The sequence below is a fragment of the Leptonychotes weddellii genome, chromosome 14, assembly GCF_054177405.1.
Source record: "Leptonychotes weddellii isolate Sample4059 chromosome 14, ASM5417740v2, whole genome shotgun sequence".
NCBI lineage: Eukaryota > Metazoa > Chordata > Mammalia > Carnivora > Phocidae > Leptonychotes > Leptonychotes weddellii.
The window spans coordinates 64,576,742-64,587,750 of record NC_138382.1 but is presented as its reverse complement, the minus strand read 5'-3'; positions in this window follow the sequence as shown (position 1 = coordinate 64,587,750).

The window sequence follows — 11,009 nt, the reverse complement described above, 5'->3', positions numbered from 1 at the left end:
ACCCCACCCCCCACTCCAACAACACTCAGTTTGTTTCCTGTGATTAAGAATTCGAGAGAAATTTCTAAGGCAAACTCAGCAGGTCTTGCTGATTAAGAGGCTCAAGTTAGCTGACATTACCTTAACCTCTCTAAGCCCCACTTTCTTTATCTATAAAGGGGACAAATACATTGTGTGGAAGGACTGTTGGAAAGATTATATTAGCTAATGTATACAAAGCCATTAGGTGCTTGAAAACAAAAGCTCTCAATAAATAGTTACTACAACAGCTTATTTACACAAGAAAGGATAGACCCGATTAACTCTGCCATTGAAAGACAGCCATCAGGAAAGCCTTCACAGTCAAGGATGTGTAAGAAACAGCAATTTATGAAAGAGTGCATCATATTTGAGAGATGGTGAGCAACTGCTGTGGAATGAAAGATGGAGGGTGTTTGGAGAGGTTGGCAGAGCAGAATATATTGGCCACTGGAAGGCATTGGATTGAAAGCAGGGTGTGACATAGGCAGATAAGCATTTTGAAAAGACCCCTCTGGCTGCATGAATAGGAAAGTAGAGAGAAGGGAAAGAGCCAGTAGCACAGAGGCTAGGTAGGGTAGGGTACAGTAGGATAGGATGGGATGGGATGGGATGGGATAGGAAAATAGATAAATGTTTAGGAGGAAGATGGGAACCCCTGCGTTAGGGTCATTGCAATAGTAAGGCTGGATCTGAGTGATATTAAGGAGCTTGACTCAGTAGAACTTGCTAACTAAGAGGCCTGGGGACTTGGGTCTTCCCTTTCCCCTCTGGTGTCTGAGTGTTAGAATGGGCAGAACATGGGACATGTAGTGGTGATAAATCCACTTGGGCTTAATGGACAGTACATGGGTGAGTAATAATTTGTATTATGCAGATGTGGTTATCAGAATATAAGAATGCCAAGAATATCATTTAGCTTTATGTGGAAATCATGCATGGACCTATGTGTAACTACATGAATGTGGTATGACATCCAAATGCAAGTATATGAACCATACTGAGGGGCTGTGTAAAGCCAGTGTAGACTTTTGTGGAAAAGAATGTAGATTTAAGAGTGCTGGATCCTTTCTCCTCATCCTCTTCTCCCTCCCCCTCCTCATCCTCTTCTTCTTCCTCCTCCTTTTTCTCACTTCTAGTCTTGCCTCTATGGTAGAGTGGCTGTGTGGCCTTTAGCAAGCTATTCACCCTCTGTGGGCCTTGGGTTCTCCATATGCCCCCACCACACAGAGGAAGATGTGTCATGGACCTGAGGGATTAAATTAGATGATAACTTAGGTACGATAACATTTTTCACTTCTCTCTCCCTTTTATCTTCACTACCTTCCATTGAAGTTGACAGTGAGAGAATTAATGGCTCCATCTGGCCAATCTAGAGAAGGGTAAGGTCCCAGCAAGTCTGGGGCAGAGTCTGGATCCCCAGCCAACTCCACTGGCCTAAAGACAACTCACATCCCTCTTGTGATCATACAAGACACTCGTTGGTACAGCCTTGGACAAGTGACAACCTCTGTGTGCCTTGGTGTTCTCCTCTGCCAATTAGGGGAAATAATAGCAGCCCTCATAAGATTTTAGTGAGGGTGGGTCAACATATGTCAGATACTTAGAATAGTACCTGGTGTGTAACAAGTACTATAGAAGTGTTAGTTATTATTGTCATTCTTGTACTCAACAACCTACTTTACAGCCACACTGAAAAAATCTCAAACAATGTCCTCTCACACCTTCCCTCTCAGCCTTTGCATATGCTATTCTCTCTGTGGAGAATGCCCTCCCAGCCTACGCAGATCCAGCGAAAATGTCTTTCACTGCCTCCCTAAGACCTCTTGCCTCTCCCAGAAGGAGTTGGTAACTCTTACCTCTGGGGTCTTACAGTGAGGACTTCCCCGCCTCCATTCCAGCATTTTCCTCTCTCAATGTCATTGTCCCCCATAGGACAATGAGCAACACAAGGGCATGGTCTGGGTAGGATTCTCTTTGTACCCTGGAGTCTTGCACTGGACATAGCTCATGGCTAGCATCCCACAAAATTGAGCTTGATGCCTAGAATGAGGGGACCCTGAGGGAGGATCCCAGGAAGCATATCCCCTGAGAGCAGTGACCTTCCGATTTGCCATCACTGCAGCATATGAGGGCCTGCAGAGAAGGCTGCAGCCAAACAAAACCCATGGGCTTTGTATGGGGGTGTGCTTTTTAATTGGCCTCTGCCCATAAAACTGCCAGACCCTGAAAGGCACTCACTGTCTGTCTGCCTTTGGCAACTTCGCTGCCTGTGTTTGTACACGCTATAGCTGAAGTCAAACTGCTGTTTTCCTGTTTTATGGGAGTTGGCAGCAGGGGAGTACGAGGGGCCACAGGTGTGCTCTGCTGGACAAGTGTGTGTGGGGTGGGGTGGGGGGGTGAGAGAGAGAGAGAGAGAAGGAAGAAAAGGAAGGGAAAGAAAGAGACAAAGAAAGAAAAGAAGGGGGGGCACCTAGGTGGCTCAGTTGGTTGGGCGACTGCTTTCAGCTCGGGTCATGATCCCAGGGTCCTGGGATCGAGCCCCGCATCGGGCTCCCTGCTCAACAGGGGGCCTGTTTCTCCCTCTCCCATTGCTTGTGCTCTCCTGCTCTTTGTCTGCCAAATAAATTAAATAAATAAATAAATAAAATCTTAAAAAAAAGAGAGAAGAAGGAAGGGAGGAGGGAAGGCAGGAAAGCGGGAAGGGAGGGAGAGAGGGAGGAAAGAAGGAAGGAAGGAAAGAAAAGATAAAGAGGCAAGGGAGGAGGTTGTCAGTTCAGGTAGCAGTGAATGCCCCATGGGAGATTTTGCACCTAGCTCTGACACTAAAATGCTGTGGGACCTTGGGCCAGTCTCTCCTCAGTCTTACCCTCAGGGTCTTTTCATGAACAGATTGGTGGGACTGGGACTTCTCTGAAAAATCCTTCTGTTCTAATATTCTAGGATTCTCAAGTCCTCAAGGCCCACAATTGGAAATGGAGGGAATAAACATTCCTTCATATTTGTAGAAGACGCTGATGTTTACCAAGCACATTCCCAGAGAAGTGTTACTTATTTCAGGAAAGTTGCTCTGACCATATACCCCAAATTCAGGATAGGTCCTTCTCCATTTGGTTCTTACCATACCCATACGTCTGTGATGCTTCGACCTAACCCTTTGAGTTCTAATTATCCCTTTAAGTTTCTGTTTTCCCTTAAGATGTCACCTCCTCGGTAGGGCCATGTTTTATACGTCCTGTGCCCAGGTCAGGTTGAAGCAGATGTTAGGTGCTCAGGAAACGTGTGCCGATTTGAGTCTTCTAGGACAGGGTTCATGAAGCCTGTCCTATGCAGGCTTTGTACTTTGGAGAGAGGAAACTGAGGCTGGACTTGTGTTCACACAGGGTCTCCCCACCAGAGCAGGTCTTTGGGCATCTCTCTTCTGACCCTGAGAGAAATCCCCTTTAGGCTCTGCCAAGAGGTCCACTCATGGGGTGGCTGTGTTGCCCTGGAGGACCAAGGAGACCGTCTGGGAAGGAACTGGTGAAGTCTGTTCAAATGTGAGGCCTCTGCATTCTCCCCTTGGTCAGAGAGGCTGGTCTCGTGGAGATTCAGATTAGAATGACCAATTACAGTAACAACAAGAGAAATAATTACCATTTGATGGGCGTTTTCCACAGCCAGGGTCTGTGCCAAGCATGTTAGTTGTAGTATCTCATTTAGGTGTCACTCATGTCCCGTAACCCAGCTGTTGGCATCCCCATTTTACAGAACAAGTCCTGAGGCACAGGGAGAGTAGGTGATGTGCCTAGAGTGATAACTGTCAGTAAGGAGCTGGGATGGAGTTCTCATTTAAGATGTGGTGACTCTGCAGCTCTGTTCTCAGAACCACTCCAGAGCATTTCTAAAATTCTCCCATTTTAGAAATGAGAAGACTGAGGGCCAGGAAGGAAAAAGTACTTGTCCAAGGTCATGCAGCTGGCAAAACCAAGAGTGGAATATTCCTTGATTTTTATCTCTAGTGCTTTCCTGACCCCTGGGTAACCCCAGGCCCATCCTCTTTCCTGACGTCTGTGCAGGTTGGGAGGGGCAGGGAAGAAAGCCTTAACCTCTGCTCAAGAAGAAAGGCCAGTGCCAAGTGTGGCCAGCCTTCCCAGGAGGTTTTGTAGTACAAATACCAGCCTGGTTGCAGTTCACTAGGTTTTATGGTCAGGGATGACGTCGATTCTTCACTCACTTGTAAGCTATTCTACTCCACAGTCCATGATCGGCCTTCCCCAGAGCAGAGGGAGAGGCATGTGTTTAGAGGGGCTGTCTGTAGCGATCAGCAAGGCTGGCCTTGCTCTATCAGAAAGTAAAAGCATGACTGATTGGCTGTATGGCTTTGGGCTAATTTCTTCCCCTCTTTGGATCTTGGTCTCCCATGCAATATAATTTGGAGCATTGGACTGAAACATCCAAATGCCTGGGAGCTTGGGGGAAATACAGATTGCTGGCCCCACTCACTGAGTCTCCAGTTGAGTAAGTCATGGGAGACACCTGAGAATCTATATTTTTGCAAGTTTCCTAGGGTGACTCTGATGTTTTCCTTGTTTAAGAACCATAGATCGGGATGATTTTCAAGAACCTTTGCGACCAAAGAAGAGAGTTTGTGAGCTTATATGGAGAATACACTGAAGCTCAATCTCACCTTCGGATTTGTCATAGGAAACGTGCAGCTGAAGGAATGGGCTCCTTTGTTGGGGTTCAAGAAAACAGAATGGAAACAAGAGATTTCCCGGAGAGGCCAGTTTTGTCTCCCTATTTTAAAACGGGCTGTTTTTTTGTATGTGAGGTGGTGAACTTTCCATCACCAGAGAGGTACAAATTGACAGTCAACCAAGTTGAGGTTCAGGTCCCGTGTCAAGGAACAAAATAACTACAGAAAGAACTGTTAAAGGATAGAGTAATTCTGAGGAATGAATATTGGCCTCCAGAGTAAGACAAACTTGGATTTAAATTCGAGCTTCCTCAAACATGGGCACTTCACAGACCTGGAATTCCGTCTCCTCACCAGAAAAACCGGAATCATCAGTTTCACCTACTTCACTGGGGCATTCATTGTAGGGAAGGCATTATCAATAAATAAAAAGGGCCTGGCATAGGCACAAAGTAGGTGCTCAGTAAAGTCTTGTGGTTTGTTTTTTTCTTGAGTTTTCAGTTGGTCATTCCTTTGGCATCACTATTAGATCCAAGAAAACCTAACTTCAGGGAGAAAGCTTCTCACTTAGCCATGTGTTCTGTTACATAAGACACCTGGGCCTGTACTAGAAACAAAATCAACAAACAAAAACACAGCAAAGGATGATTATTGAGCAGCAGAGGTTTCCATGGTTGGCTAGGGCCATGGGGCATGGGCCACAGATGAGAATTTTTCACCCTTGTTCCTTTTAAGTCTTCAAGGGAAACTTCCAGTTGGGGATGGGCCAAGCTCAGAGCCCACTCAGCACATCTGTAATTGGGTTAATGGTACTTGGACGTGTTTAATCTATTTGTCCCAGTATCAGTGGGATATGTAACAGTCATGGAACATGCTGCAGCCCTTGATGCTGGTCAAAAACAACACACCATCTCCAAGCAGGAGTGACACAGGCAAGGGTGACACTGGACTCCGTAGCCTCCCTCATTGTCCCAAGCACTCCACAGTGCAATTTCAAGTTTAAGTATCACCATATTGTGCCCCTGTTCATACCCAATTATTTTTTATCTCATGCCTTATACCCAAATAATGCCAAGTTTCTTGAAATTCCCTGCCCATTCCTTATTTTTCTAGACCTCCATAATTTTGCTCATCCAATCACGGCACACTCTTGACACCTTTTTTTTTTTTTTTTCCTACCTAGCTCTGTTAGGTGTTTGCAATACCTTTTTTGGCTGCTCAGCAGCAATTACTCCTCAGCAACACCCCCCCTTTTTTTTCAGGGAGAAGGGGGAAACCACCTCTGCCCCATTGGGTATGGTCTTGGTGGAACTTAAACTGTTATATCTCCCACTGAAGACGGGAGCATGTGACCTGCATGTACCAACTAGAGTCTCATTCCCAGGACTCGGAGTCTTGAGCAGAGTGGTACTAGAGAGGAACAGTTGGAGTTTGTAGAGCCTGGGAACAATTTTTTTTTAATTTTTTAGTTATTATTTATTTTTTTTTTTAGTGTTCAGTGATTCATTAGTTGCATATAATACCCAGTGCTCATCACCATACGTGCCCTCCTTAATACCCATCACCCAGTTATCCCATCCTCCCACCCCCCCTCCCTTCTGGAACGCTCAGTTTGGTTCCTGGAGTCCAGAGTCTCTCATGGTTTACCTCCCTCTCTTATTTTTTCCCATTTAGTTTTCCCTCCCTTCGCCTGTCGTCCTCCACACTATTCCTTATGTTCCACATATGAGGGAAATCATATGATAACTGTTTTTCTCTGCTTGACTTATTTAGCATAATCCCCTCCAGTTCCATCCACATTGATGCAAATGGTGGGTATTCATCCTTTCTGATGGCTAATATTCCATTGTATATATGAACCACATCTTTATCCATTCATCTGTTGAAGGGCATCCCGGTTCCTTCCACAGTTTGGCTATCGTGGACATTGCTGCTATGAACATTGGGGTGCATGTGCTCCTTCTTTTCCCTGTGTCTGTATCTTTGGGCTAAATACCTAGTAGTGCAATTGCTGGGTCATAGGGTAGCTCTATTTTTAACTTGAAGAACCTCCATACTGTTTTCCAGAGTGGCTGTACCAGCTTGCATTCCCACCAACAGTGTAAGAGGGTTCCCCTTTCTCCACATCTTCACCAAAACTTGTTGTTTCCTGTCTTGTTAATTTTAGTAAGGTGGTATCTCATTGTGGTTTTGATTTGTATTTCCCTGATAGCCAGTGATGTTGAACATTTTCTCATGTGTCTGTTAGCCATTTGTATGTCTTCTTTGGAGAAGTGTCTGTTCATGTCTTCTGCCCACTTCTTGCTAGATTATTTGTTTTTTGGGTGTTGATTTTAAGCAGTTCTTTATGGATCTTGGACACCAGACCTTTATCCATAATGTCATTTGCAAATATCTTCTCCTATTCTGTGAGTTGCCTCTTAGTTTTGTTGACTGTTTCCTTTGCTGTTGGGCACAATTTTTGAGCTCTTCTTGCCACTGAGCCCCTGAAACTGCCTGGCTTTCAGACTCTTTTGAGTCTCATTTTCCAGCCTTCCCTCACAGATAGAAACCTATGGGCCATGCTCCTCGAAATGCTTGCAGTGAGTTCTCTCTGTGCCAAATTCTGTTGCTGTCACTTGCAACCTATGATCCTGGCACATATACTTAACCGTGGTCCATGAGTGTTTTCTTTGGGAAGTCTTCCTTGAAGTCTCAAATAGAGGGCTTATTCATGATATTGCTATGGAAGACTTAGGATGTGTTTGCTTTTATGCTGTGGTCAGGCATCACAAAGGCTGGGTACTTGTCCCCTCCTCTGAGATCCCCAAGTGCCAGGGATCACTTCTATGTTAGCCCCACCAGAGCATATCAGAAAGGTTTGGGTCTATGACTGTCTCCCCAAAGGTTGCACTGTCCCCAACAACGGTGCAGTGTTTCATTCACCTCTGGGCCTCTGCAGCCGCACACGGTGCCTGATGCTGAATAAATGTGTACTGAACTGAATTGACTTGCTTTTTGGGATTCCTTACAAAACAGTCTCAGCCTTAAATCCAAAACTGCTTTGCAAACTAACCCAAACAGTGTTGCGTTTGGGAAAGCAAAGAGAAAAAATGGTTGGGAAAAAAATTGCAATGGATGTGTGTTTTGATTCAATGAAACATTCTTTTGCTGTTGGCCTACTTGAAAAAAAAAGATCACATTCTAGCAGTAGCCATGACCCACCAAGGGCTTTGGTGACTGGATGGAAAGATTTCATCTAGGCGTGCTTGTAAAAATCCCAGTGAAAGGGATTCCCATTCCCTCCCTCTCTCTACACCCTCCTGTCTTCCCATAAGAAGCCTTAATGGACCCTCTGTGCAACCCTGACATGATGGAAACTGCAAAGAGATGGAATTTCCACATTGGAAAGAAAATAGAAGAATGTTATTCCTCTTACTCCAGCCCTGGAACTGGGAAACCATCCCCAGGTGGGAGAAGGGGCTGTGTGAGGAAAGGAAGTAGAACAGGAGAGGAAAGGGCAGCAAGGGTTGAGATGATGGGATGCCAGGCCTCCAGATGTCTGTGCCTTGCAGATGCATCAGCCATGGCTTGGCCAGCACATCTGGGAGCTAATCATCACCATGGCTCCCATCTGGAGAGCACTTTACAGGTCATGGAGTCCTCCCACTGATGTCTCTAGTCAGATTCCCACAGCAAAGTGGGCAGAGCAGATATCATTAGCCCCATTTGACCATTGAGGCTCCTAAAGTTGTCACATGCCTTTGCTTTAGGCTATGATAACAAGAGCAATGACAGTGATAATGTAGCCAACACTTACAAAGCACTCGCTGTGGGACAGGTACTGGTCTGTTGCATTTTGCCTCTGTAGCATTGGTCATTGAATCTACATGGCATTTCTCCAAGATGGGTGTTTTTACCCCCACTTTACAGACAAGGGGAGCAAGTTGCACAAGGGACTAGCAACATTCCTAAGATCATACAGAGAACAAGTGGTGGAGTCAGGATTCAAACCCAGGCAGTTTGCCTCCCAGATTGGTGTCCTCCACCATCATGTCTTGCCTGCCCACCTGCCTGCCTGTCAAGGTTGGGAAGGGAAAGAGGTCTGACTCCTAATTTCACTTCTCTGCTTGTAGCATTATGTGAAGATCAAAGCGTGGTTCTGGTAGGAGACGTTCATTCACTCAGACATGTGCTGGGTCACCACAGTGACCCAGTGCTGGGTCGGATGGTGGGGATACAGTTGAGGGAAAGTGGTTTTCCCATCCCATTCCAGTTGGTTGTAAGTGATGTGAGCATGGTGACCATTCTGTCTCCAGCTCCTAATGGCCCATTCTGGACACTCTTCATCCATATGTGTTGAATTTTAAATTCTTTTTTTTAAAGATTTTTTAATTTATTTGAGAGAGAGAATGAGAGAGAGAGAGCACATGAGAGGGGGGAGGGTCAGAGGGAGAAGCAGACTCCCCGCCGAGCAGGGAGCCCGACGCGGGACTCGATCCCGGGACTCCAGGATTATGACCTGAGCCGAAGGCAGTCGCTTAACCAACTGAGCCACCCAGGTGCCCATCCATATGTGTTGAATGAGTAAATTGTCCCTGCTCTCGAGCAGTTAGTTGACAGTCTAAAGCAGACCTACCGATGGATGGGTCCACATTCATTTTTATTGCATCTTATGTAATTACAATTACATATTATGTATGTTACAGAGTGTTGAGAGCTACAGTGTGGTCTGGACGTGGAATGGATGAGCGTGAATGTGGGAGGTTTTCCGGCACTGGTGGTAGCTCAGCAAACCTGAAGCAGAGAGGTATTATAGGCGGAGGACCATCAGATAAGGCTGGACAGGTAAGCAGCGACCTGTGCTGAAAAGTTGGGCATTATCATACGGGACAGAGATCAGCAAGCTTTTTTCCTTAAAGGGTCAGAGTGTACGTGTTTTAGGCTTTGTGGGTCACATGGTCTCTATCACAACTATTCCCTTCTGGTATAGAAATGGTATGGAAATGAATGGGCATAGCCAGTAAAGTTTTATTTTCAAAAATAGGTGGTAGGCTGGATTTGGCCTGTAGGCTATAGCTCGCCAATCCCTGTTGTAGGGTGTTGGGTGACATTGATGCAATACAACCAGATTAGGTCTCCCTCCGCCCTTCATAAGTACTTCTTGAGTGCCTACCGTGCACCATGTACAGTAGCAATTTCTTCATTCTTGTTGCTTAGGTTGCAGAGGGGCAGAAAGAATCCATTACAGCAGCATGACCGGTGCTGTGATGGATGGAAACAAACGGGGTCATGAGGTCACAGAGACTCAAATTTGGGAAGGCTGGCCACATACCACACTATTCCAAGGAAGTAATATCTGAGCTCTGGCACAAAGGTTGAGTCAGAGTGAATTAAGTGAAAAAACTGCTCTAGATAAATAAAGGCTGGGGAGTGACAGAGGACTTGTGAGTTTAGAAGGACTAAAAGGAATTCAGTGTACCTGTAGCCTTGACTGTGGTAGGAAGGGTGACAGGAATTGAGGCTGAACATCCAATAGAAATACAGTGTGAGTCACATGTAATTTTAAGTTTTCTGGTAGCCACATTTAGAAATTAAAAAGAAACAAGTGAAGGTAAATTTAATAATATTTTTTTAACTCAAAATAATCCAAAATACTATTGTCTCAACATGTGATCAATATGAACAACAGTTAATGAAATTTTACATTATTATTATTATTATTAGGTACAAAGTCTTTGACATTCAGTGTGGAGTTTCCACTTACAGCACATCTTAATTCAGACTGCCTGAGTTTCAAGTGCTCAGTAGCCACAGGGTTCTAGGGCCTGCTGCGTTGGACAGCGCCAGGCTAGGTCATTCAGAGCCATGTGCACCATCCATGGAGTCTGGGCTTTAGTATAAGTGCAATGGGATTTTTATGTATCATTCTGGGAGCAGGATAGTTATCGTTAAGTTTTTGGGCTCCTTCTGGCCAATTGCATTGAGGTAGGAGCTCAAAAATAAAAAAGCAAAAAGCAGAAGAAAGGAAGGAAGAATGGCCAACTTTGCTTGGGAAAGAGAGAGTATGTCACTATACCAGAAAACCTGTGAAAATTGAAAATAAAGGAATCAGATTTTTTAAAAGTTTTTATTTAAATGCCGGTTAGTTAACATACAGTGTGATATTAGTTTCAGATGTACAGTATAGCACTTCAACACGTCCATATATCACCCGGTGCTCATCACAACAAATGCTCTCCTTAATCCCCACCACCTGTTTAACACACCCCCTCACTTTCCTTTTAGTAGCCATCAGTTCCCTCTAGTTAAGAGTCTGTTTCTTGGTTTGCCT